Source organism: Dasypus novemcinctus, chromosome 3 (genome assembly GCF_030445035.2).
Source record: "Dasypus novemcinctus isolate mDasNov1 chromosome 3, mDasNov1.1.hap2, whole genome shotgun sequence".
NCBI classification, from domain to species: Eukaryota; Metazoa; Chordata; class Mammalia; order Cingulata; family Dasypodidae; genus Dasypus; species Dasypus novemcinctus.
In genome coordinates this window covers 86,575,734-86,603,372 of record NC_080675.1, presented here as the reverse complement: position 1 = coordinate 86,603,372, position 27,639 = coordinate 86,575,734, and the positions used below count along the sequence as shown (strand labels likewise).

Sequence of the window (27,639 nt, the reverse complement as noted above, 5' to 3'; positions counted from 1 at the left end):
TTCTCCCTTTACCTTTCACAGCAGGGAGGATGGACAATACTTTTCATTTCTTTCTAAAAAGCATGAAAAAAAAATCCAGTTCATGATAATATTATGTCAGTAAAGATCAGCAGAGAATGAGGAGCTTTCCTTTCTGGGGATAATTTCACCGAGGTGATGCTCATCTTATCTCACCTCTTTAAGTCTGCAATGGAAGAAAAGCGGCTCTGGCTGCAACTGTATACTGCTCTGCTCTTAAATGGTACCTCAGGCTTCCTCCATGTACTAATAATAACTATTAAATTCACATCAACATTCTGGAAGTACTCCCCTGCAACTTGAAATCAAACTGAGCTTTACACAGAAAATTTCATTCTAATTAAGGTAATATTTTAAGGAAAATCTTTCTAACCAGTGTGATTTTTGTTTCACTTATTCTTTTGATGAACAGACTATCATTTGTTACAAAAAGCAAATTAAAAGAAATCAGCATGGCAGGTAAAAGTGACCCTCAAATCTGTTACCTAAACTCCCTGATATATTGCATTTGATAATTTATTTCCCAGTACTTTGCTTTTAATTGTATACAAGAGAAACTTCCATGTCAGTGGAGAGATCATAACTAAAAGAAACGGAAGTGTAACACTTTTGTAATGGGGATATTTGACAGAAAGAAACAATTAAAACACTGTTATTCCAGGAAGCAGTAAAAGTCATGTAGATACAGGCACAGAGTTCATGCACCCATTATCAAATTTAGTAGGCTTCTATACCAATATCTTAATAAATCTTTAGCCAATACAAACCAGATATTTAAATGTGTATGCATATCTTTTAAATACCCCACACTGCAGGTGGTTCAAATATTTATGGCTAATTTTTAAAAATAGAAACTAAAACCTAAACACAATGCTGATATTTATAACTTTTTAACCACCAACCATTGGGGTTTATATATGATCTGTAAACACTGAAGGACAGTCAGAACCATAACTTTCTGCTTAGATTATATTATGAGGGAGATTTCTAAATTGTCTTGGGGTGTGCAAGAATGAGGAATTTAGGGGTAGGTGGAATTAAGATCTATACATCTTTTCATCTTTAAGATGCAATCATTTCATTCTTCAAATATTTGCATTCTAATATTAAGTACAAGAAACCTACAGTTTCATAAATAGGAGGGAGTAAACTCAATTCAAGAAGTAGTATTTCAGGAACGGAATGATTTCAAATGATGCTAACATTTTTTTCCCCCAACAAGGAATATTGCAAGGTAGGCACAGTCAGATCTGGCAAATATCTTTGCGAAAGAATTGGGCAAAGCAAAATATCTTAGAAATGGGCCATGAGGGGTTTTAGTGGACTGATAGTCCTTGAATATTTATGAAGAGCAACATTCTTTTGAAGAAGGTTGTGCAGCTGTCTAAAATGTATGTTAAAAACTGCTGTGGATGTGGAGGGTAGCTATGTCCAAGCATCCCAGTTCTTACTAAACGTGACCTGTGTAGGATAGGAAAGGATTCTATTCCATGAGAGGATTTGCAGGAGTCTATTGGTCTTATCATGTTTATTCTCTATTAGATATACATTTCAAAAGCATCCCTTCCCCCTAGGCTCTCATTTGTAGTCTCAGCTTCACAGACAGTAGACAGCTTGCATTAAAGTGTGGTCCAAAGCATCAGTCCAACTCTAAAAGGAAGACAATGGCCAGGAAAAATAGCTACAGTCTAATCACAAAAATTTTTATTGGCAGTTGGGAAATAGGAAAGAGAGAGGCTGTAAAACAGGGTGGTGGGAGGAGAGCAATATTCTTTAGGTGAGTTTTGGGAAGAGGTTAAGGAAAATGCTGTTCAGAAATTGGGATTAATCGAGCAGTTTAAACATAAATCTGCCGGAAATCGTGCTCTGTGCGACTGAAAATGAAGGAATTTATGCATATTCTAATTTTCCCTCTTTGGCTGCTATTTTGGATGAAGAGACTTCTTTTGCTGATGGTGGGACTTTTTTGTCTGCAAAGGAAATGTGTAAATGAACACAAATGTTTTTGCTCTTTCCCTTTCTCTCCTTCATGCCCCTCTATTCTCCTTCTCCCCCTGCCCTCCCTTTACCTCCCACCCCCGCCCTTTCAACAGTCAAAAATATTAGGCTGCTCAGTTCTGTGACCATTGATCTCAGCATTTCTCCTCATCTCTAGGATGGTGGGGAATAGGCAGTGCAAGCAAAGGGGGAGCTAAGCCCTTGGGTCCTTAGACCTTTGGAAATTAACATAGAGTTTCCATTCCATTTCGGACTTTCAAAGGGTTTTGGGAAGAAGTCCTATGTTTAATGTGATGACAAATCATCTCGAAAGCGATTTCCTACCACAAATGAATTCTCAGTGATGACGAGCTTACGTAGAACTTAGAAGTGATTTTATAAACCACGTTGTGAAAAATCTATGGACTATCAGAGCAAGTCCAAACACTCTCCCTCCCACGCCTCTGGGAACAAATAAGGATGGCACATTTTAATTCCGTTAAGACCAGCGAAACACTCCCTAGCTCCCCTGTCTGAAGTAGGGGAATCGGGAATGCTCAGAACAAGTGAGGCAGAACGCTACGATCGTTTGTGGAATATGTGAAGGTTACCTGCCACGGGACGGGAAAATGTGGGGGAGGAAGGTACGGCGGGCACGACGCGGTGGGTGCAGAGTGGGAGGGCGGGGGAGCGAGAGGGAGAGAGTGCTGCTCGCCGCGTCCTCGGGCTTCCACAGCTGCAGGGCAGGCTGCCGCGGGATTCAGAATTTATTCGGGCGGGGGCGGTGGAAGACAGAGACAGGCTCCGAGTTTCTGTCTTCTTTTCTATACCCCCGATTAAAAACAAAACAAAACAAAAAAATGAAGACAACCTTATTCTTAACAATTTAACTTTAAAAGCGCCCGGGAGGTGCCTCCTCCCCTCCGCCCCGGCCGCTGTCACAGCGCGGTCCCGCCGGTGCGCCGCCCGCCGCCGGGGCTGGGGCCTGAGCGGGGCTGGGGCCCGAGCGGGGCGGAGCAGGCCTCCCCGCCGCCGCCGCCGCCGCCGCTGCCGCGGGCCTTCCGCAGACGCACCAGCAGCGCCCGCAGCGCCGCCCGCCGCCCCTCCGCGCCCCCTTCCCTGACGCCCCGCCCGCCGGGACCCCCCACCTCGGGGTGCAGCGCCGCTCGGCGAACGCGAGGCAGGCCGCTCCCCGCGCGGCGCCCGGCGCGCGGCGTCCCTTCTCTCCACGCACGGCTGTGGGCGCGCGTTCGCCTGAGAAAACTCGGGGAGAGGAGCGGGGTCCTTCCCTGAGAAACGCCGGTCCAGGTTACCGCCACATTTAGGGAACTCTTTGGAAAAGCTCAAAAGCCCCTGTTTTAAAAGGCCGGGACCTGGCGTCGGACAAATCTAGCGCCTGGGCGGCCCGGGGTCGCGTCGCGGCGGGGAAGCCCCGCCCTGGAGCTTCTCTCCCGCGCTCCCAGGCCTTGCACTTCCGGTCCCCCAGAGCGGGCGCGTCCCCGCAGTCACATGGCCTCCGACGTCGTTGGAAACTGGTTTTCTAACTGTTTTTGGTGGCCGTTGAGTCCTTTACCTGTTGATGTCACGTCCTCACGTTTGGGTGGCCGAAGGACAGAGCGGTGGGGAGAAGGGCCTGGTGAAGCTAAATCCTCTCTCGTTTCCTTTCAGATCACCTGCACCTTTCTGAAGACCTCTGTCCAGGTTCGCCTCAGCAACTCCGATTTAGGCCTCATTTCTCCCGGGCCTTGGCCAGTGTCTGAACTCAGTAGGCTTGTAATAAATAGTGGCACTTCTTCAGCCACGTTGTTCGTAGAGTTAGTGCATGTCCTCAGAAATCAGCTGATCTCTAACTTCTAGTATTTTGCTGAATTCAGGTGAGATACTGATAAATGATTTTTACAGGCACTTTGGTGTTGCATTTTCTAGGGATTCCAAAAACAAGTAAAATTCCTAAGAATTGTGGAAAATGTTTTCTTGAACTTACTTATATGGTAAATGCTGTAATTCTTAGAATTTGGAGGCATATCAGCTTTTCCGTAGAGTTTTTTTCCTCCATTTTGATTTCTCCTGGCAGTTTTACTTTTCCTGGTAAGAGCTTGAGGCTTTATGAAATGAAGTTCATCTCTTGGACCCAATTTTATGCAGAAACTAAGAAGTGTCTCTTGCTTTCCTGCTACGCTACAGTTAAACCATTGTCAATCCTAAGTCCCTTCTATCTTTTGTCTTCTCCTTAATCAGAGTATCATGCAGAAGTTCTTGTTCTTTATAATAACTTTTATTTTTAAATGCCATAAGAACTTCCTTTGTAACTGTGGGAGACTTGAACGTTGTGAAGCTGTGAGACTGGATTCAGTCAGCAAGTATTAAATGCATACTCTACTGAGCACTAATTGTATAACACATTGACTAGTCCCTAATGCATTCAGTGTCCCACTTTCATTGACTGTAAAATACTGAAAATATATAGTCAGATAACCATGAAAGTAACTGGAAAGGTTATAATTGCTAACAAAATGTAAAGTATATTTATTAGCATCATTATTAAAAAGTGTCGGAGGTGTACAAATATGACCTGTTCTTTTCCTTTGGGACCTTAAAGTTTAGTTGGGCATAAACAATGTAAATGTAAATTTATAGAACATCTAAGCAATGTTCAATGTCTGACATATAGAAGACATTCAATAATTGCTTCACATTTTAATTTGCAGTCATGTCATTCTTTTAATAGATAATATGATTCTGATAAATAAAGGAAGAATTAATTAGGAAAACTTTCATGAAGGTAATGAATTTTCATTTGTATACCACATATGAAGATCTGAATATACAAGCTATCTGTGTGCAAGAGGGGTAATGGTGGCATAAATGGGAAATGAGAAAGATGTTTGATGAGTTGGAGTTTGGTGGTAATTTGTAGGCACCCTTAAGACATTCAGAGGAGTTTGTATTTGAAAGTATGGGTGATAGAGAACTCTGGTGGGCCTCTGAGCAGAGGAAGGCGTAGTTAAAATTGAGATTTACTTTTGACATGATTCTTACCCTGCTACTGATTATAGGGAAAGTTGAGGGATAAAGAGCAGGGGAAAAGATTTGGTACAGCTCTGGAATGTGAGAATGCTCCAGAATTGATAAGACAGAACCATTGTTAGACTCCTTCTCCCCAATTTTTATACAAGACAAATGCATTTTAATGAACATCAGGGTTAATCTTGAATAGAACAAGAGCCACTGGACCTCTAGAGGCAATATTCTCCTCTTTTTCTTCATTATTTGTGGTTGTAGGGGATGGTAGTTGTTGACTGCATGGTGACTAACTTGAAGACATTTTCATCACCAGTTAAGCTCAAAATACTTTTCTCATTTAACATATCTACACATTTTTTAGTTGCAGTGGACCTCAATTCTGGTGATTTCCCCCCCAGGAGACATTTGGCAATGCCTTGAGACATTTTTAGCTGTCACAACTGTGTGTGAGGGTAGGGCATTACTGGCATCTAGTGGGTAGAGGCCAGGGATGCCTCTAAACATCCTACAATACAGAGGACAGCCCCTCACAACAAAGAATTATCCAGTCCAAAATGTCAGTAGTTCTGAGGTTGAGAAACCCTGAGTTTTGGGAAGAAAGCATGAGCTCTGACTAAGGAAAGCTACACCATGAGTCCCAGGACCTGACTTGCAGTATAGTAACTATTTCCGTTGGAGGAATATTTTTTTGTTCCTTTGTAAATTTTTGTTTGGTGAAACAAACGTACCATTGAAATGGCAGTGTGTCTATCTAGCCCTGGGGCTTTAGAAAGAGAAAATTCAGAGTGGTACCTCCTTGGATTTTCTACTTTCATAAAATGGATTTAGATATCTTATGGATTTGTCATACAAACATTATGTATTAATAAAATGTGCCTTTGGAGTTGCTTAGCAACTTATGGAAAGCTTGCTTTTTAGAAGTTCATTTGTTTGTTTAAAACCAGGGTAGGTTGCATATTATTAGCTACATTACGTAAATCAACAAAGAAATGTACACTGAAAATGGAATAAAATGTTTCAACACATTTTCTGCTCTCTGTGTCTGGCAATTAAAACACTCTAATTGTCTGGTAGAATTGCATCAAGTGTTCGACAAACATTATTTATGTATGAAACTTCAGCATAATATTGAGTATGTAAGAGAACCAAAGGGAAAGAATTAAGCAGGTTTGTCGTAAAGTATGTGTTTATCTTAACCTTTCTTCTTCAAAAATCTTATCTACTAAGTACTTTTATCAGACACTAATTATACTCTTTCTGGAAAGAATTTCTCCAACACCCTTCAGTGCCTGCACCCTTTAATCATATCTCATTACATCTACCCAATCCATATCTTTTTCACATTGCCAGGGCTCATTAACAGTTTTAAAAGCCAATCTTGGACATTATCATTCCCTGTAATCAGAATGAAATAATGCCAATAATATTTTATTTCTAAAATGTAATGGATCATTTAACTTTGTCCTGAAGCCATTTCTTCTTTAAATATTAATGAAAAATTAAGTTTCAAACATGCATTAAGCGAGCAGTAATGGTGAAATGTGTCTGAAAACTCTGAAGCACCTTTTTGAAGGAGAAGTTATTTTTATAAGCTGTTTTAACAGTGGATCATCAGTCACTTTGAAGGGAAGTGATCCTTGATTAACAGTTGGCTGACAGTGTGCTTCCACAGATGTGTGAGAGCAATACAGATGCTACCCATGAAACAGGACAGGTAATTCACAGACTCTAAGCAGTTTCTGCTCTTACTGAAAAAAGTAAAGATGAACCGGCCTTCATCTTTGTGTATTACCTCATTTAATTGATGTAGGCAAGACAGCCTAAATGCCCATTCAAATAATTAACCATAGGCACCACGTTTCCCATGAATTTAAACAAAAGTTAGTAAGTATGGGTAGCACTTTATCCCTTTTGTTTTCCCATTTTTAGAAATGGAAACACTAATTTTGAAGTTAGATTATGCATTTTTGAGATTTTCCACCAGAAGTTTTGTGGGAAATATGCTTTTGATGAAGGGTATTTTTTTTTCTCTCTAATGGTCATAGATGACTAAATTAGAGCCACACGATAAATGACTTTTTAGGACTTGAAAATCAAATCCTGTTTATCAGAATATAACTACCTAGGACTGGTAAGTTATTGTCTGAAATGGCAGCTTTCTTCACCATTATAATCAAGATTGAGATTCTTTCTCGAAAGTAATTTTTATTTTAAGTCTTAGCAAAAGCATAACACCGATTATTTATTTAATATGCACATACTATTAAATTATAGTATTGGAAAAAACAACTATCCAAAAGGCACTGTCTGAAAGTGCAGCTTTTGAACATGTACCCCAAGCTATTATTCAGTAGTAATGGAGACATAGTAAAGTTTTCACTCCTCTTTGATATTTTTTCATTCATTAGTTCTAACAAAAACACAATTATTTCTTACTTTGAGTGTTTTATTCAATGTTTCTTTAGTTTTTTTCTTTGGAATATCAGCTCTTTTCTTTTAAAATTGTTTCATTTTTATTTCCTTTCATTATATGTTCAGTTTGTTGACTATGGGAAACTTACAAAGTAGAATCAAATGAAACCATATGATTGTTTGCTGAATCTTATTTATCTTTTCAGTTATACATTTGCTAAGAATTGAATAGAGTAAGACAATTACATTTTTAGGATCTGTAATATTTTCAAAAATCACTTGGCATTTTTTTCTTTTAAATTCTTTATTTCTTGGCTCATCTCTTTGTTTTTGGCAGAGGGACATTGGATATGCTCAGATATACAACAGTTTCTTCATCTATGTTCTATATTGCTATACTGAAATAGCTCGTGTATTCGGATTTTACCAAGTTTTTACAGTGACACCATAGATGATACTTATTTAAATGGAATTTCTCTCATTTTATTATCAATTAAACTAGTTTGAATAAGTGTTAAGTTAATGTAATGCTACACAATTAAAAAATTAAAAATACAGTATTAACATTCGTTTAAAATTGTTTTTGCTGTATCTGCCTAAGTTTTTATCCTCTTCTGTTTACGTCTTACTAAGACATGGCCTAGTCTGTACTGATATATCTTTTCTTGTTCTTTTCATGTTCTTATTTTCAGAGATTTTTCATTGGCCAGTATAATGAAGGTTGATGGCATGATCATCTACTTAGGATCAAAGGATATCTACTCATTGATATACTCTTATCAAGCAGAAGTTTCCAAGTATGAGGTCTCCAAATCAGAAGTATCTGGATCCCAGCAGAAAGTAGTTTGAAGAGGAAAGGCATTCTTCAGTCCTCATGTGTCTCCAGATAAAGTAGCTTCAGCATTTGTTATGTGTTTTTGAATCTGTTTTTTCTATGGTATCCTCCTGATTCTAGTTAAACTGTTAGATAGGCCTTAAATACATTTGTCCATATCTGGAAACCTTGGTCCTCTTCCCACACTCTGGCTCCACAGATAAGGAAGAGGTAATAATAAAGGAATAAAAATTGTTTGTTTTTGTCTGACTGAATCATTCCAGTCTTGAAGCACCCTGCTGGGTTAATTAGCCTTATTATTGCATTTAGTATCTCCCACACACTTGTTTGTGGGTAAGTGCTTCTCTTGCATTTACCTATTTGGAAAATGTAACGTTGGGGCTTTAGTACTGGACTTTGCTTTTGAAGTGTACTGTGTTGTGGCAGCATAAAATTTGAGCAATCTTACTTGTTTCATTGATAGATTGATTGAGTGTACCTGGCAGAGCATGCTAACTGATTTTTTTCTGGGCCATGCCTCCTTTCAGAGCAACAGATTAGCTTATTATGGGGTTTGGTGCCTTTATAAGGAGATAGGGTGTCTCTTGTGGAGGGAATTTTGAGTTTTAACCCAGCAATCAAGAGGGGTGTTAAGATGGTTAACTGAATCCTGTGACTATATTGCTTCTACCTTAAGTGAAAGGAGAAGAATTTATCCACACTCATTTCTTAGAAATACAGGATTTTAAAAATGTGCATTACTTTATCCTAGAATCAGTTCTTCCAATTCTTGTTATAGCTATTGGTTCTTATAGGCTAAAATGAGAGAGGTACCGGCAAGGAATTTGAAATAAGGGCCATTAGATGAGATTGCCCTTTGCAAGTTAAACTTCTGGAACAGCACAAAATGGATCAACACTAAGATGTGCATAGTTACCTTAAAAGAAAAGATTAACTCCAGTGCATCAGGACCTAAGTTATACTAAGTGAGGGTATTAGCATGCCCACAGAAAGAGTATTAGTTATGAAAGGACAGATAAAGGAAAGTCAGAAGCAATGTAGGCAACGCTTATTCAAATATAGTTCAGACGGGAGGGAGTGGTCTTCAGTCCAGTGGACTTCTGTCCCAATGGCAAGGCCATTCCTATTGTGAATGCTATCAGGCTATTTAAACTTGATGCTATTAAACATTCTATCCATAAAAATGCCTTTATTCTGTTTCCATGCATTTTAAAAATATTCTGATTATGATTTGGTTTCCAAAGTTGCTCTGCTCTTAGAAAAGAATCACATGAATTTTAGGTATGTTATTTATAAATGTAGTTACATTTTAGTGAGCAATTATTATGTTCCAGGAATCCATTGAAGTTTTCAATTTAAACTATTCATCACAAATTAATAATTTAAATTTTGGGTCTGACTATTAGTGGCTTCTTTATTGCATATCTACCTTTGATAGATGGATTAACTTTTAACATGTTCAGAAAGCCAGGTTCTATGGTTTTGGGTATAAGGACCAGACCCAGGATTATAGTATATTTGCCATGGTCTGCTCTGTGACCCCTTCTTATGACAGATAATATGCATGCACAATGACATGATCCTATTTGCAGGCATAAAGGTAGTTGGAATAAATTACCATTGTACAAATAGTTTTTTGGGACCAAAGATTACCAATAATGCAATCTTATGTATTAAAAGCATGGTCACAGAGCAAAAATAACCATTTGAGTCTTGGATTTGCCATTTATTAGCTGTGAGTCTTTTTAATGTTTGTAGGCCTCTATTTTCTCTGTTTGATGACTATATTATGAAAATTTCCTCATCTGGCCACTTTGATATTTAAGGAAATTATTAATATAAAGTGGTTAGCTTTATGTACAGAGTGTGGTAAGCATGGATGGTAGCTAATGCCTTAAGCATTTATCACCAAGAGTAATACTAATATTCTCATCATAAGAGGAAATAAATTTAGAATATTATTGGATAAGCAAGACTCTCTCTGGGACCATTTGCAGAATATTGGCGATCATACAGCTTCTATAAACTTTTCTTACTGTAATATTTAGCTCCAATACAATTATTGACATTTGCCTTCCATTAAAGTACCACATTTGATTCTTGATTATTCATACTATACAAAGAATTGATAATTAATGAATAAATAATATTCTAGCCTCTCCTAAGTCTCAGTGGTTTAATACAATCCAGATTTATTACTCCCTCATGTTACATTCCAGTGTGGACCGGGGTGAAGAGTTGGTATAGGACTTTGTTCCATTTAGTCCTGTTAAGTCATTTAGAGATCCAGAAGTGGCTCTGGTTTCTCTGCATTGGGTAGGGAGGGAAGAAAGTTTATTGAGGATCTTGCACGTATTCTATCATTTAATCAGCCAGAAGTTAGTCACATGGCACAACCTAATTGCAGGGGAGACTGGGAATGTAATTTAGCCATGTGTTTAGAAGGAAAAGAAATAGATTTGCTGAACATATAGTATCATCTCTTCTTTACTAACCAACCAAACACCACCGCTAACAAAATTGTCTTATAACTCTTCTCTAAATTTTCATCAATTAGTTAAAGATGACGAGGAACTCTTGGCTATAAAATGTATTTGCACATAAGTTTATAGAGCAGTAAGTCTCACGTTAGAAACCCTTTGTCAACAGGGACTGGCATCTAGGAAGGCTTTCCACAATCTTTTGATAAGTTTTTGTCTATAAAAATTCTCTGGGTAACTTTTTGTGGAGCATTTATCCTACTTCATTTCTACTTAAAGGTGGTATTATATCCTCAAATGAGCATTTTCCTTGCTTTTATCATCTTGTGTCATTATCCCAACATTCTTTTATTTAGTTGTTACTGAGAGCATACTTTCAGATTTAGTATGGAGATTAAGTGTAAAATAAGTAAATAGTGAATTGTTTTGTTAGAATGAAGTATAAAAGTCAATGCTTTTAAGATTTATTATTGTTGTTAACTGTGATTTCTAAGTGACTACAATACTTGGAAACCAGTGGATTGAAATGTTAGATATAAGTTTTTTTTTTCTCTGACGAATTGCTGAAATAATGAACTTTACTCACAGTACAAGTTTTGCTATGATACTCCAAAATACGACCTTTTCTAAAGTTCTAGTTTATTGATGAGAGAGTTCTCTATATAAAACCTATTCATCACATGAAATCTCAAGGGCTATCCAAAAGACAGACTTTTAATGTTTTCATGACGTTTCCTCGTCATAGATAAAGAAATAGATTCAAACTTCCTGTATGTTTTACACTTTACTCAACAAATTACAAATGCTAACAACAAGCACTCAACACCCACATTTTAATAATATTAACAATCTATTGGAAATAGGTTAAATATATTAGTGTTTTCCTTTCCACGGAGTGCATTTTTGATTATACTGATAACTATTTGGAAGGAATCAGTAGTTTTCTTATAACTAATATGCAGATATGAAATCGGTATTACTTTCCATATCTTTTATTAGAAATCAAAGTATCCTATATTATCCATGTTTAATTGAAGAAATGTTTAAAATACTTATAAAGGTCATTTTGAAATGACCATTTAGTAATTAAGTGAAGTTAAAGACTGACATTCTTTAGATGATATTATACGTTCATGCACATACTTCTGTTTTGAGTGGCTGTAACTGATTAATAATTCTTATATAAAATATTTGTTGTTTTCTGACTGTATTTTGCACTTCCTCATATAATTACCTGTTTGCAAATTAAAGGTTAGAGAGTTCAAAATAATAACATCATAATTTTAGTTTCTGCATTAGCCTAACCAATTTTAGCCTTTATTAAATAACTAAATGTAGAAAAATGAATATCCAAAAATACATTAGTTCTTTAATTGGAAATGCATACTATTTAATTAAACAATTCTGAGAGAAAATATTTGCAAATACACATTTTAAAAGGTAGGAAATGACAGATTTATAGTGTTAAGTAGAAATATGTTATTAAGTGTGTAGTCATAAAGAACCATGATAAAATATTTTAGGTAGTATGCATTTATATAAGCTCAGTTGTCTTGCACTATATATCATTTTTTATCACTTTTTATTGATTGTATTGTTTGTGTTATATAAATAATTTTCTTGATACTTAAGAATAATAATGAAGATGAGGAAGAATTTACTGAGAAAACAATTCGAGTTATTATAACCATTACACAACCATTCTAAAACTTTCATTTGCATGTACTTTTATGAATATGAACCTCTTTTAAGAGTTTTTAAGTTTTCAGTATAGTTGGACATTACAAGTTATTGAATATTCATATAAGAAATTAATGCCTTGAGTGCTGCATATTCTGTGTAAGATTTCATATAATGTATTAAAGTATTAAGAGGGCTTAAGTGTTCTAGACTTTAAGCTACTTTGTTCATTTTGTTTTATAACTTAAATTGATATTGTAAATTCTACATTTCTATGACTAAACTTTTATATTATAGAACCTAGACATTTTAGCTTAAAGTTTTAAGCATATTTGATAAAAATAATTTTAGTCCGATAGTAGTTCAGCAGAAATTGTTTAGTGTTTGAAGTTTTGTGCAACGTAAATTTTAATTAAAATTCATTGGCAAATCATTTACGATTTTATGTAAGTTGACTTCAAGATATTTTCTTCCAAACAGTTGTTACATTTCTACATGTTTCCTGCATGGTGGATTTTGTATTTAGCATCTGGCATGTTTTCTCAACTACTGGTTTATAATGAAAACATGTAGGTACTCCAGGGAATGTGTTAAAAGCAAAAATTCTATGATCCTTGAAAGGTAAATGACAGCGCTGAGATTGTCACATCTGGATCAGATATGTTTCATCTGTTTACTTAACTAAACAAACACAAATAAAGATAATTAGTATCCTAACTGCATGTTTTAAAAAACAACTTATGGCTTTGATTAGGTCAGAACTCAATTTTAACTTTTGTTTTGTTCCCACAAATTATTGAAAAATAGATTGACCTTCAGTATAAAGTGCCTTTGGGTGATTACAGCAAATCTGTTATTTCATATTTTGACATTTGAAGATAAAGTTTATCTTTGGCTTTCAAACAACGGTATATAGTATATATTTATATATAATATATATATTACACACAAGTATGTAATGTAAATTCTTGTATACCTAATTCATCAGCTGGATTTACCTCACCATGTTTTCATTCTTAGAAGTTACAACATATTTCAGAATCGCTAATTTGTAGCTGTGAAAATCAGTCACACACACACAAAAGTAAAATGAATCCCTTGATAAAAATAACAATTGTTGGTATTTAAACTAAGTTTTAAGCATCATAATAAACTATTAATTGATTTTAAAATTTACCTTGGCATGTCAATGATTAATTTGAACAAGAAATTTTAATGTAAACTAATATTTTCTAAATTGAATTAGTTTTAACTCAAACTATTTTTAATATCATGAAGACAGGAACTTGTAATATTTTGTTTATGTTCTGATCATGTGTCTTGATTTTAAATTGGTGTAATCATATCTTCTTGCTGAGTTGAAAATATTTTCTTTAAAGTCTAGTCACATGGCTTGCTATTAAATTAATATAATCATATCCTCTTGTTCAGTTAAGAGTAAAGTAGTTGTTTAATTAAACATGCCATTTGTTGATAATGTAGTGTTTCAGAAATACTAGTTCAAAAGATAAGGATTTCTATCAAACATTTTGATTTGACAACTAAATTACATTCCCTCCACCATAAAGAGGTAAGCAGAAAACTGTAGCAGTGACTAACAGACATATATATTATTACTCAGAGATATGATATGCATCAGTTTATAAATATGACCTTTTCCACTTTCAAGATTAAGACAGAATCTCTGCAACAACTAAAATAATGAATTTCAATCTGGACTTAGTATTAAAATATTACCATTCCTTTTATTAGTCAATTCAGAAGGGAAAATATAGCAGAATGTACTTTGATAAGAAAATGTGGATAAAATGAAATCTGTATGGTATACATATGAAAATTGTGCCTCAGTAAACACTATACTCAAGAATGAAAAATACAATATGACTCCCATTTGCCAAAGCAGAAGTAGGAGGATTGTGTGTCCTTTATATTTTGTTAAGTGGCTTTTGTTGTAATTTTTCCCTTAGTCAGAGCTTTAACTATTATAGCAATTAACTATTATAGCAATTACTATTATTTTTATTACAGAGAAAGGTAGCCTCCTACCTTTTCGTTAAATTTATTAAGTGGTAACATAACAATAAAAACTATGTGAAGTAAAAATTTATTTATTGCTAAATTTGCTTGGAAGTTTGGGTAATCAATCTAATTTTCTATGAAACTAGAAGACAAGTTTTATACTTTGGTTATCTTTGATATAATTACAGTGCTTTGTTTTTTGAGAAAAAATTTCTGATTTTGTTTTTCCCATTAGAATAAAACACTATATAGCAAAAATAAAAGATTACTAAAAAGTATGCATGACCTTGCAGTTTATCAGAACAAACAAGGGAAATTGATGTTACTATATCACAAAACATAAACAATCAGGCTTTCTGTCATTTATTCAAAGTTCAGCTTTTAGAAGCTTGTTAAATATGTTTTCAAAATAGTTGAAATATTGTCTCTTATTCTATGAATTATAATGTGGATATAACACCTATTTCCACAATCACTGTTTCTTTGACATCTCCTTGTTAGGTTTTAAAAATTATTTTAATAGAAATACTGATACAGCTAATATTTATTAAGTATTATGCATTTTACATATATTTACTATTTGGTGAATTTGATCATATTTCCATATACCCAACACACACAAACACATTACTATGCTCATAACATACTTGCAAACTTTATTAAGTAGATTAAAATTTTATATGAAAACAAAATGATCCAGTATTCTATAATTAAGTTAAAGAAAAATGATATTAATGTGTGGTTAAGCCAATCTGGTGTTATTTTATTTTGGCAGTTAAATCTTTTTCTCCCCTCAGTGAACCACAAAGAGAGAAGATGGGTATGATTTTTCCAGGGGTGAAATAGGTTGTCTGTCAGTTGGGTTTAGGCGACAGTCTGTCTGCAAGCCGTAAGATGATCTGCAGAGCCCCAGAGGAAAGCAGGCAGGATTCCTGGCTTGCAAGAATAGATATTGATCTACCTTAGCCACCTAAACAATGCCTCACCTGTTTGCCTTGTCCATACCTTATTTTACGCAGTCTAATGCTTGTTTTGTTTGACTTTTCTTTTATTTCTCTGGATCTGAGCTTTGATACACTTTGGGGAGTACATAAACACAGTGTTGTACTTGAACATCACCATACTTCTGAGCCCTCCGGTGGTTTAAGACCACCCCTCCCTCTTGAATAGCTCTGTTATTGAAAATTATGAACCAGAGCTAAATTACTAGGCCACATACAGAAGTGGTTGATCCAGCAGTCTAGTGTCCAATAACACTGAATGTGAGATGATGCTAATTACTGCCCTATGAACCTTGTTTAAAATTTCTTGAATTTCAACAAGTAAAAGGCTTTATTATTATTAATTCTTTTTTTCCCCAGCTGATAGTTGAAAGATAAGTTACTATAGTATTTAGAATTCTATGAACTTATTTTAGAGCACAAATATGTTACTATGTACCGCCTCAAGCACTAATGAAATACAAAACTACATTCAGCTTCCCAGTAAACTATAATATAAATATTTTACCAGCACTTATTATTAGTTTGCCATTTCCTGCTGACAGCTATTCCAACTTTGCCAGCAGGCACTGGGTCTCACAATTGTATTATGTTTTGAACAAATAGCGACAAACAAAAATTCTTGCAAAATAAATGAACAAGATTTCTTAGGAAAAAAATCTCTTCCAATGTTAAATGAATATTTCTTTCAAACTCTGACACGTAATATTATTTAATTTGCATATTGCACATTTTACTTTCACTGGAAAACAATTAAGTTAATGAGGATCTAAATTATGTTCACTCTTAGGGATAATTTAACATTACTGGTTGTTTGATTTTTTTTTTTTTTAACTTTCTGCTGTTCTGGAGCAGCCCAACTCATAATACTTCTGTTGATGATGGAGGACTCTAGTTTTCAAATGACACAGTTTAACACTAGGGAGGAAAAATTCAACTTTTCTAGAACTCCAAAGAGAGAAGTTTCACATAAAGCTTTGAGTTTTTTCCTGTACTGTCAAGGAATACCATAAACTTAACAATTGATGAAATCCAAAAACACTTATAAAATGCCTTACCTTTACATTTGTATGATTTTCTAATCAGGGAAACACTTTAAAAAAAAAAAATCTCTATGAAAGTCTCCTGCTTTACAGAGGAAAAATCCACATGAATGATCTCATCCCAACTTAAACATGTTTCCTCTTGTTCATGCCCTTCTTCTTCCATCACCAATAACTGCAAAGCATCCATAAACAAAATGTCAAATATCCTACTTTATGAGCCTCATCTATTAGTTTTGCAGCTCATTCCCTCCAGTATCCCGCCTCTAACAAACCTTCAATCCATTGATCCTACCACCTTTTCACTATTCTTCATTCCCTCATGTCCTCACTTAACTTTTATGTTCAGTTAAAATCACGCTTCTGCAAACACCATCCACTCCTTTGCCCACTCTTCATCATGCTAGTTTTATAAAGCATAACTTTTGTTAAAATCAAATTCCCAACCTTTGCTGCATCTGCCCACTTGTAATTAAATGTGGCTAGAGAAAAAAAATATGAAACAATGCTGATTCATCTCAGCTTAAATCACTTATCTTAAGCAGACCCTCGATGCTGTCAGGCAATCATATTGCATTTTCCCAGTTCATTCATTTAAGACACTAGATGATTATTTTATATCTTCTTTCCTCAAATTTCTAACACCTCTTTCCCCAACATGATCCTAAATTGTTTACCATGATTTCTATCTTAAGAATACTGAAACAGTAGAGACTTTCCATAAGCGGCTACCTCTACATCTATTAACCTGTGTGCTAATTTACTTTCACTTTTATTTACTAAACTTTTATTTCTTCCTAGTACTTGTGTATTAGATTCTATCCCTCTCACCTACTCTAGCACATGGTTTCAGCAATTCTCTCCTTTCTTTTCTGCACCATCTATATTTCCTTCTTTGCTGAATCATTCACATCAGCATGCAACCATGCTGCTATTTCTTGCATATATAAAAAACTTGCTTTTGACTCCAATTTCCCTTCTGGCTCATTCTCTTAAAAATCTTTCCTCTTTTCTCATTTATTTCATAACAAAGTTCCTTGAAGGGGCTGTTTATGCATGCTGTTTCCAATTTCTCTCCTCCTATTATTTCTTGAACCCATTCCAAACAGATTTTCAACATCAAAGCTGTGCTGAAACTGCCTCTATCAACGTCATCGATGACCTCTGTGTTGCTAAATCCAATGGGCAATTTTTAGGACTTATTTTATAAGTTTAAAAGTTTTCCATGAGTAAAATCCTATGATAGACAATGTGGAATACCGAGAAGCATAATAGGTCATCCCTATCTTATGGGAGGTTAGAATGACTAAAGGGCTAGAGCCTAAAGATATATAAAAACTAAATATGTGGTGAATGCTATAAGCAGTGATGCTGGAGTCAGACTGTCTGGGTTTAATCTTTGATTACTAATTGTGTGACTTTGAACAAATTACTTAAGCTCCCTAAGTTTCACTTTCCTCATTTGTAACAAGAATGTAATAGTGCCACTTATTACAGAAGACACTGATAGTTGACTACAAAATAACAATATCATCTTCTTCCTTACTAATAGAAACCTGACTTTCTTCTGAATGGAAATATGCACACTAACAACCTTGTCTGGTTTCATGTGACACAGTTCTGGCCAATAAAACTTGGTTCAAAGAGACTGCTTCTAGAAAAGTTTTCTAAAGCAGAAAGGGTCAGGGGATATATGCATTCTTCCCTTTTCTTTCTCTTCTACTTGCCTAGAATATGGATATGGTGCTGGATTTTAGAACCATATTCCTTTGGGGTTTTCCATTCAGACATCCTTAATATACCACTCTTGCCCTCATGCTTAGCACACTTTATTATACTTAGTAAAATTAAGGAATGCTTCCTAGAAAAGATGACATGAATAGGATCTTAAAATCTGAGTAGAAGTTAGTGAGGTGAGGTAGGTGACTAAGAAAGCTCCAGATATACATACCTGCACATACAAAGTTAAAGAAATGCAGGCGCTTTCGAAAGAAGATGAAGCTGGATAAGCTGGCAAAGGTAACATCTTGAAGAGCATCATATGCCATTCTAAAGATTTTGAGTGAAGAATGGTCAACCCAGGTTCGTGCATGTTGATTTTAAGAAGACTGTATGGCATTCAGATTTAGAAGTCCAATAGGTAACTGGACTCAAAAGAGAAGTCAGGACTGGAGATGAATATTTGGAAGTGATTAATGTGCAGATGCTATGAGGAAGCTATCAGTATGGATAAGTCATTCAGTAGGCAGATTCTATAATGTCCAGCCCAATAATATCTAATCCCATCACTAAGTTCTCCTGCATCCACAATAGATAGTTCTTATCATTGGTGGGCCCCTACTTCGAGGTCCTGAGACTCTATTGCAATGCCTGAGAACTTTCTTCAGCGCCATAAGAGATTGATCAGCCAGCATCCAAGGTGGCATGGATTTAATGTTCTCAAGGGCAGCCCTTAAGTAATAGTGATGGGAGTCAGGGGATAAATATTCAAGTTCCCTAAATCTCAGTTGGATAATTATGAGGCACATATTACAGGATTTCCAATATATTCACTTTCAATTTTCCACAGTGGAAGGCCATACATTAACACACTCTTCCATGTTTCACTTTTTCTACTTTCTCACTTGTGCTTCCTGGGATTACTTACAAAATAAATTATCCTACATTTAAGCACTTGAATTAATGACTGCTCTGGTGAAATCTAAACTAAGACATAAAAGGAAAATGAATAGAGTTTGTTCTTTTTTAAGATTATATTACAGCTTTATTGTATTTTTTTCCTTCTCCTCCCCATTCCCTGCCATGCTGTTTTTGCTGTCTGTGTCCATTCTCTGTGTGATCTTCTGTATCTACTTCTCTTTTTACCTTCTCTTCTTATCTTTCTCCTCTAGGATTCAGTGGGATTTGATCCTGGGGACTTCTGATATTGAGAAAGGTTCCATGTCAATTGTGTCACCTCAGTTCCTGCTCTCTTTTGCACTTCGCCTTGACTCTCCCCTTCATCTCTCTTTAGCTGTATCATCATCTTGCTGTGTGACTCACTTGCACGGGCACTGGCTTACCACACAGGCACTTGGCTTGCTGCATGGTCATTTGGCTCACCACGTGGGCACTGGCTTGCTGCACAGGCATGCTTTCTCTTCTTCTTTTTCACCAGGAGGCCCCAAGGATCCAACCCAGGTTCTCCCATCTGGTAGGTAGAGGCCCTATCACTTGTGCCACATCCGCTTCCCTGAATAGAGTTTTAAAGAGACGAAAACTGGGGAGAACAACAATTGCAGGAAGAGCAAGCATGAGCCTAAAATGGAGAAAAGTAAAGAAAAGTCAGAATGGTAAGAGCAAAGACCCATGTCCTGAGGTTATTGAATTATTTTAAGATGAGTACCCTGACCTTAGGGAGGTCGAGAAAGGTTTTGTCTAGAGATTTAGCTCTTTGGATATCATGGTACCCTAAATGAAGACATTTCATTGGAGTGATAGGTAGGGTAGAGAGCAAGTTTGGTTGCTTAAACCAGAGTACATTGAGTAAAATATTTTAAATGTGTTAGCTTAATAAGTCTTAGGGGAAAGGAAATTCAACCTTTTCAGAAATCTACCAAATTATCTGAGACTGAGAAAACAGTGAAAATATCTAGCACCACTACATACAAAGCCACCGGATCCACTCTTCAGAGATAAGCAATGCTACCAATTTCATCTATAAAGAAGCATCACTCAAATTAAGGAGATTGTATTTAATTCACTTAGAAAATAGGGAGGCATTGAAAGTTCCTGAGGAGGGAAGCAAGATAATACAGGATTCAGAGAAGGTAGAGTGATAAGAGACTGAAGCCAGAGCTAGCAGCCTCAAAGATGAAGAATGAACCCAGAGGGGGACTTCTGGGGAGAATGACAAAATAGGAAGTCCCAGGACTCAGTCCTGCCATCAAAAACAACTCTTAAACTGGCAGAACATTTCTGAAACAACTATTTTGTATCTTTGGAGGTCAGAAGAATAATATACAGCATTCATGGAAGAGTAGGACGTAGGACAAAGAGGCTGATAAACTATGATAAAGAATAGGAAATTGGGCGGCAGACTTGGCCCAATGGTTAGGGCGTCTGTCTACCACATGGGAGGTCCATGGTTCAAACCCCGGGCCTCCTTGACCCGTGTGGAGCTGGCCCATGCACATTGCTGATGCGTGTAAGGAGTGCCTGCCATGCAGGGGTGTCCCACGCATAGGGGAGCCCCATGCACAAGGAGTGAGCTTCATAAGGAGAGCCACCCAACGTGAAAGAAAGTTCAGCCTGCCCAAGAATGGCGCCACACACACGGAGAGCTGACACAGCAAGATGACACAACAAAAAGAAACACAGATTCCTGTGCTGCTGACAACAACAGAAGCGGACACAGCAAACAGACACAGAGAACAGACAACTGGGGTGGGGGAGAAGGGGAGAAAAATAAATAAATAAATCTTAAAAAAAAAAAGAATAGTATATTGCTCTCTCTACATAGTGACTACTGACACCCATCCCCACTCTCATGGTAGGCTGCCTTGGGGTCCAGTTTCTGGGTAACTCACTGATGACAGAAGGAATATAAAAGTCCTCTTCTTCAAGAATAGGGTTGGTCATAGCTGATTGCTGATCAGGGCTTTTGATTAACAAATTTGGGTCACTGGGGCCCTGACTCTGAGGGAAGCTATTTTCACAACCACTGTGGACAAAGGGGCAGCAATCATAGTTTCAACCCTCCCTGGACAGAGCAAAGACAGTGGACATTTAAAGATACAGCATTTCCTCAGGGCTGCAGGAGACAGTTATTTGGAAGGTTGCATTTGTTGGTCTGGCCAGGAAAACTCAGCTTTGGGGGTCTACCAGAGAAGCTTTTGGCACTCTTCATGATCCGCTCTCCTGGGCATTTTGGAGTTGACTTATACCCCCTTTAAAGGTCTCTCACCCTGTTTTGGCTTGGAAAGACTGATTTGGGAAAGTCCTTTCTGGGGTGAACCATCTCCAAGAATTTGCTTCCAAGCAAAAAACTGGAGACAACAAAAGGAGTGTAAAAATCGATAGGGTGGGAAGTCTGTGACAAAGGCCTACCAGCTTCAAACAACCAGAAGAGGTAGATCAGTCTCCTGGAAAACAGAAGGGACAGTTAAACTCCTATAAATAAGGGAACTATAAAAACAGTGAAAAGCAAAAGCCCAGAACAAGACAGAGGACCAGAAAGACAGGGAAAATTCTGGATACTGCATTCACTGTGGGCAGATCTTCCTGATGGGAAAGCTGAAGCTCAAGAAAATCTCTGTCTTATCAGTAGCTGGTTACAATGCCAATTAAGAGACATCCTCTGGAATAAATCCCAGAGTTAACAGTTCAAAATATTAAAATGTATAGTGTGCAACAAAAGAGTACAAGACAAACAAAGAAACAGGAAATGATGGCCCATCCAAAGGAAGAGGATAAAATACAGAAAACACCAATGAAGAAGATGAGAATGTGGACATATTGAATAAAACTTTTAAAGAAAGCATCTTAAAAATTCCCAAGAAGATGAAGGAATGTACAGAGAAAGAACTAAAGGATATCAGGAAAACAATGAATGAGCAATATGAGAGCCTATGTAAAGAGATACAAATTTTAAAAAGGAACCAAACAGAACTACTGGAGTTGAAGACCACAATAACAGAAATGAAAAAATGTCCAGGATGGTTTCAAGAGCAGATTGGAGCTGGTAGAAGAAAGAATCAGTGAACTTGAAGACAAGACACTTGGAACAAGTCAAGCTCAGGTGCAGAAAGAAAAAAGAAATATAAAAAGTGAGACTGGCCTATGACAGCTATGGGACACCACAAAATATATGCATTATGGGAATCCCAGAAGGAAAAAATATATAGCAAAAAATAGAGAAAGTGGCAGAAGGAATAGTCAAAGAAATAATGAAAGAGAGCTTTCCAAACTTAGCAAAAGATGTGAATATGTACATCCAAGAATCTTAGAGAGCACCAAACAGGATAAACATGAAGAAAAACAAACCCCATCCTATATTAATAGCACTATTGAATGCAAAGGACAAGGATAGAGTTCTGAAAGCTGCAAGAGGGAAACAACATTTTACATACAAGGAAGTCCCAATTAAATTGAGGGCTGCTTTCTCATCAGAAACCATAGAAGCAAGAAGGCAGTGGCTTGAAAAACTTAAGGTACTGAAAGAAAACAACTGCCAGTCAAGAACTTTATATCTGGCAAGATACTCTTTCAGATATGAGGGAGAGATTAAGCCATTCTCAGATAAATAAAAGGTGAGGGATCTCATCAACACTTGACCTACCCTACAAGCAATGCTAAAGGGAGTTCTTCAGACCTGGCTCAAAGCTGCATAAAGAAAGATACCTGTGGTAAAGGTAATCATTTAATTATAAATGGCAGCATTATTGTAGTGTATAGTTTGGTATATAACTCCACTTCTTACTTCCTACAAGTAAAAATGCCAATGCATAAAAAGTAATGATATCCCTGGCACCAAGGGATTACTATGAAGCACCAACTAGCAATGCAACTGGAAAATGACCTTGACCAAAAGGAGGAAAAGGTAAGACAAATGAGTTTATATGGCTAAGAGACTTCAAAGTGAGTCAGAAATTCATCCCAGAGGTTACATTTATGCACATCTCAGCAGGATCTCATTGATTGTCAAATTAAACACTACCCCAACTATCAGTCCTCCTGAGGGCTCTGGAGACACCCAGGCACTATGGTCAGGGTAGATAGCTCATGAGTTTGTTGCCTTGCCAGTGGGCCATACTTTGAGGTTTGTGCTCCCAACAGAGTTGGACTCTGTTGTGGTTTCCCTATACACAGCTCTTCAGTCCCTTCTATTTGAACCTATAGTTGGTGCTGGAGTTGGTAGCTGTGTATCCAAGAGACTTGAATCTTTGGCCTGTCCATGTGCCAGCTGGGCCCTGAAGTTCAATAGAGTTGCAAAACCTAATCTTCAGTTCATTGGACTCACCCAGGACAACTAACAAGGGGGTGATGATAGACAACCATCATACCAAGGAACTGAGAAAGCCTACAATTTGCAAGTAAGAAAGTCCTATCCATCAGCTGTATAGGACAGAAGCCTCTTCTAAATCAGAGGTGGAGTGGACATCACCATCCCAGGATCCTCAGGATTGGGAAATGAAATATGGACTAGAGTGAACTTACTGGTATTCTACTATAGACATTGTGACTCTAGCAATGGAAGAACTTACATAATTGATGTGGAGTAAGTGGCCACTGGAGGTTCTGAGGCCAAGGAGAGGGATAACAGGTATAATATAGTGGCATTTTTGGGACTTGGGAATTGTCCTGAATGATGTTGTAATGACAGATACAGGCCATTATATATTTTGCCATAACCTACAGAATTGTGTGGAAGAGAGTATAAACTATAATCCATGCTTAGTGGCAATGCTCCAAAGAGTGTTCATCATTTGCAATGAATATACCACACTAATAAAGGATGTTACTAATGGGGGCAAATGTGGACAGTGTGGGAGACAGGGCATATGGAAATCCCCTATATTTTTTTTATGTAACATTTATGTAATCTAAATATCTTTAAAAAATAAAGTAATGATAAATCTATGTTTTTGGACGTACAATATACGAAGACATAAGTGGTAACAAGTACAAAGAAGTGGTGGGGGGAGGCAGAGGGGATCTAGGAAAAGTCTATGTGCTTGTTAATGAAGCTAAGTTGGAATCAACCCAAAGATGATCGCTATATATTTAGGGTGTTAAATTTTAACCCTCTGATAATGGTAAGGAAAATAAATAAAAAAGTATAGTCAGAAGGGAGTGGATGTAGCCCAGTCGTTGAGCACCTGCCTCCCATGTACGAGGTCCTGGGTTCAATTCCTGGTACCTCCTAAAAAAAGTATATCCAGGTAGAAATGAGAAGGATACAAATAACAAAAATAGTAATGCACATGAAGACATCACATTAAGTGAAATAAGCTAGATACAAAAGGGCAAATATTATGTGAGCTGATTTGAAACAATTAGAATAAGCAAAGTCAAAGAGTATCTACCTTATAGGTTACTAGGGGACTGGGGATAGTGAATGGGAATTTAACACAATATGTACAGGACTCCTATTTGAAATGACAGAAATATTTTTTTTTTTTTAAAGATTTATTTTTATTTATTTAATTCCCCTCCCTTCCCCCGGTTGTCTGTTTTCTGTGTCTTTTTGCTGCGTCTTGTTTCTTTGTCCGCTTCTGTTGTCGTCAGTGGCCGGGGAAGTGTGGGCGGCGCCATTCCTCGGCAGGCTGCTCCCTCCTTCGCGCTGGGCGGCTCTCCTTAAGGGCGCACTCCGTCTGCGTGGGGCTCCCCTACACGGGGGACACCCCTGTGTGGCACGGCACTCCTTGCGCGCATCAGCACTGTGCATGGCCAGCTCCACACGGGTCAAGGAGGCCTGGGGCTTGAACCACGGACCTCCCAAGTGGTAGACTGACGCCCTAACCACTGGGCCAAAGTCCGTTTCCCCAGAAATATTTTTTAATAGATGGTGGTGATTGTAAAACAATATTGGAAACACAATTAACAGCATTGAAATATATATGTTAATAGGATTAAAAGGGGAAATGTTAGATTGTATAGATGGTAATAGAATAAAAATTTTAAAAAATCCATGGAACTACACTACACAGGGAACCCTAACTTAAACCATGGACAATTAATAGTACAATTTTAATTATATGCTCTCATCAGTTGTAACAATTGTTCCACACCAATGCAAGTTGTTGTTGTTGGGAGTGTTCTCTGGGATTCCTGTATTTTAGGCATGATTCTGTAAACCACAATTTCTCTAATAAAGAAAAACAATGTAAATGCAATGGGGAGTCACTGAAGGTTATAAAATTTGCCTGTGAACCTACTTATATAAATATATATGTAAATATTCTTACTGAGTAGTTTCAATATTAAGGAGGTATAAAGGTATTTTATTGGTTGTGATTATGTTGCAAAGTTTAGACACACACACCCCCACACATTTTAAAGAATGATCCCAGAGAAGCAAATAGACTTGAATAGAAGAACACAAAATGTGAATAGCAAAATGGTACTGGAACCACTAGGGATAATGAATGGAAATTGTTTGGTGGTAAGTGGTAATATTAATAATAATTTTCTAAAATGAAGAGGTGCACAGAAAAATTGAATATATTATCTTGGCTGATGGTAATCTATTTCCTATCTGGAGAAGCAATCAATAGAAAATGGAATGTTGTATACCAGATAGTTGGAATAAATGGCTTAAATGAATTTCCAATTCCCCAATTTTGCTATTTTAACTTTTTAATTTGCTGATTTATAATGCAAAGTATAGTTAATGTTTCCCATAGGGCAATTCTATTAATTCAAAGTAAAGAAAAATGGGATATTTTTACAATCATTAGAAACATAGGATAATTAAAGAATCCAATATAATTATCTAGATTTTGTATATTCCTGAATTTAGTGAGTACAACTGATCTGACTTTTCTAAATTTTGCTAGGTTTACTGGAATTTTTATTCTATTTAGAATAGCAGTCACGTGATAGATAATGGTAGATCATCAACTAAAATAAAATCCTTCTCTGTGAAAATTTTTTTCCCTTTAAAATTATGACAGTCATTCTATGGCAGAAACAAGCTTTCAAGAACCAAAGTAAAGTGTTATAAAAAGAAGATAATTTGTGAACTGATAACCCACTTATTTATATTTACAAGATTATTGCTTCACCTCTTGGAATACTTTGGTTGTGAAGTAAAGATTTGAGGAAATTAATGGTCAGATTTTATTTAAATTGCTTCCAGTGGTTTTCAACTAGGTGGGAGGTTGGATAGATAAAGAGATATTCTCTATCCTCCTACCCTGAAAGTATATCAGAATCTTAGAGATTGAAATAGAAGGGTTGTGTATGTAAGGTGATAAGGGACATACTTATATTTTCAAGAGATCCCCAGGGCAACAACTGCATCGCCATCAAGTTTAGGCCAATGCAGGTCAGTACCTTTGCTTTACAGTGGCTTAAGCTTACTTAATCTTTCAATTGCCTTTCATCTATCTAGCACTGCAACTCCCCCCACCTTTCCATTTTTGGAAAGGCAACTAATTGTGATAAAGTGAGACATTTTGTAGTAAAAAGGATACAGTTTTAAATACCTTTAAAACATTTCAAAAAGCAATACAATTAGCTAAGCACTTATGTTTTATTAGTAATAGCAAGCAAAATTAATAAGTAAATTCAACTAAAAATGATTATGTGTCAGAGTGTATAGTTTTTACATTGACATTTCACATAATCTGACTTTGCTTAGAAGAGAAATCACTCGGCTGTTAAAATTACTTTTAAAGAGCTGTCAAAATTGGAAAACCTGCTGTCAAAAATATGATGAGAAAAGTTTAAAATGGTAAGTATGTTGATTTAGACAAAAAATATTACCTTCATGGAGGAAAACTTGAATATTTATCATTATTTTCAAAAGGGATGATTTTCCCCCCTGAAATTGGACATTTTTGTTTTAAAATTTATATACTGACACATGCATATTTTGTTTTAATAGCAACATGAATGAAACCATTTATATTTGTACCACAATGAGAACATCTCTAGGTGCAAAAAATTCTAGACTATTAATGTCATCATTACTTGTTCTTACCATAATTTATTTTGTTTCATTTTTAACTGAAGAGATACGTAAACCCTGACACTTAATTTTAGGTTCTCTGACTTCTTATGTATGTTCTTATCAAATAAAAATATTTCACCTAATGGAGAATTGCAAATCTATGTTTTCTAGAAAGTTTAGTAAGATTTTTTTCTGCCTTTTCACATTATAAGAAAATAATATCTCTGATATACCACACACTCAGTTACATGAATTGAGAATTTGAATGCCAAAATGGCTTAATTTTGAAGCTCCACATTAACCTTCACTTTGAAGATTGATACTTCTATCATTATGATAATATAATTCCAAAAGAGATAAATATTTGAAAGTACTGAAACTGGGGATGGATATATTAATAAAACTAAGACCTCTTTTAAGCCTCTTTGTTTTTACAATGAGCAAAATCTGTCAATTATTTAAACCTCTAAAAGTTCAAGTTTTCTTTGAAATA

General features: G+C 36.4%; 1 protein-coding gene across 1 annotated transcript in view; it reads left to right on the top strand.

Annotated features, from left to right (window-relative positions):
* Positions 1 to 12,859, top strand: part of FOXG1 (forkhead box G1) — a 28,022-nt gene extending 15,163 nt beyond the window's left edge. Inside the window, exons 4-5 of the mRNA XM_058293630.1 lie at positions 3,664 to 3,869; positions 8,124 to 12,859. The gene's annotated coding sequence lies outside the window, so the exon portion shown is untranslated. The remainder of the gene's footprint in view (positions 1 to 3,663; positions 3,870 to 8,123) is intronic.
* Positions 12,860 to 27,639: the final 14,780 nt, after the last annotated feature.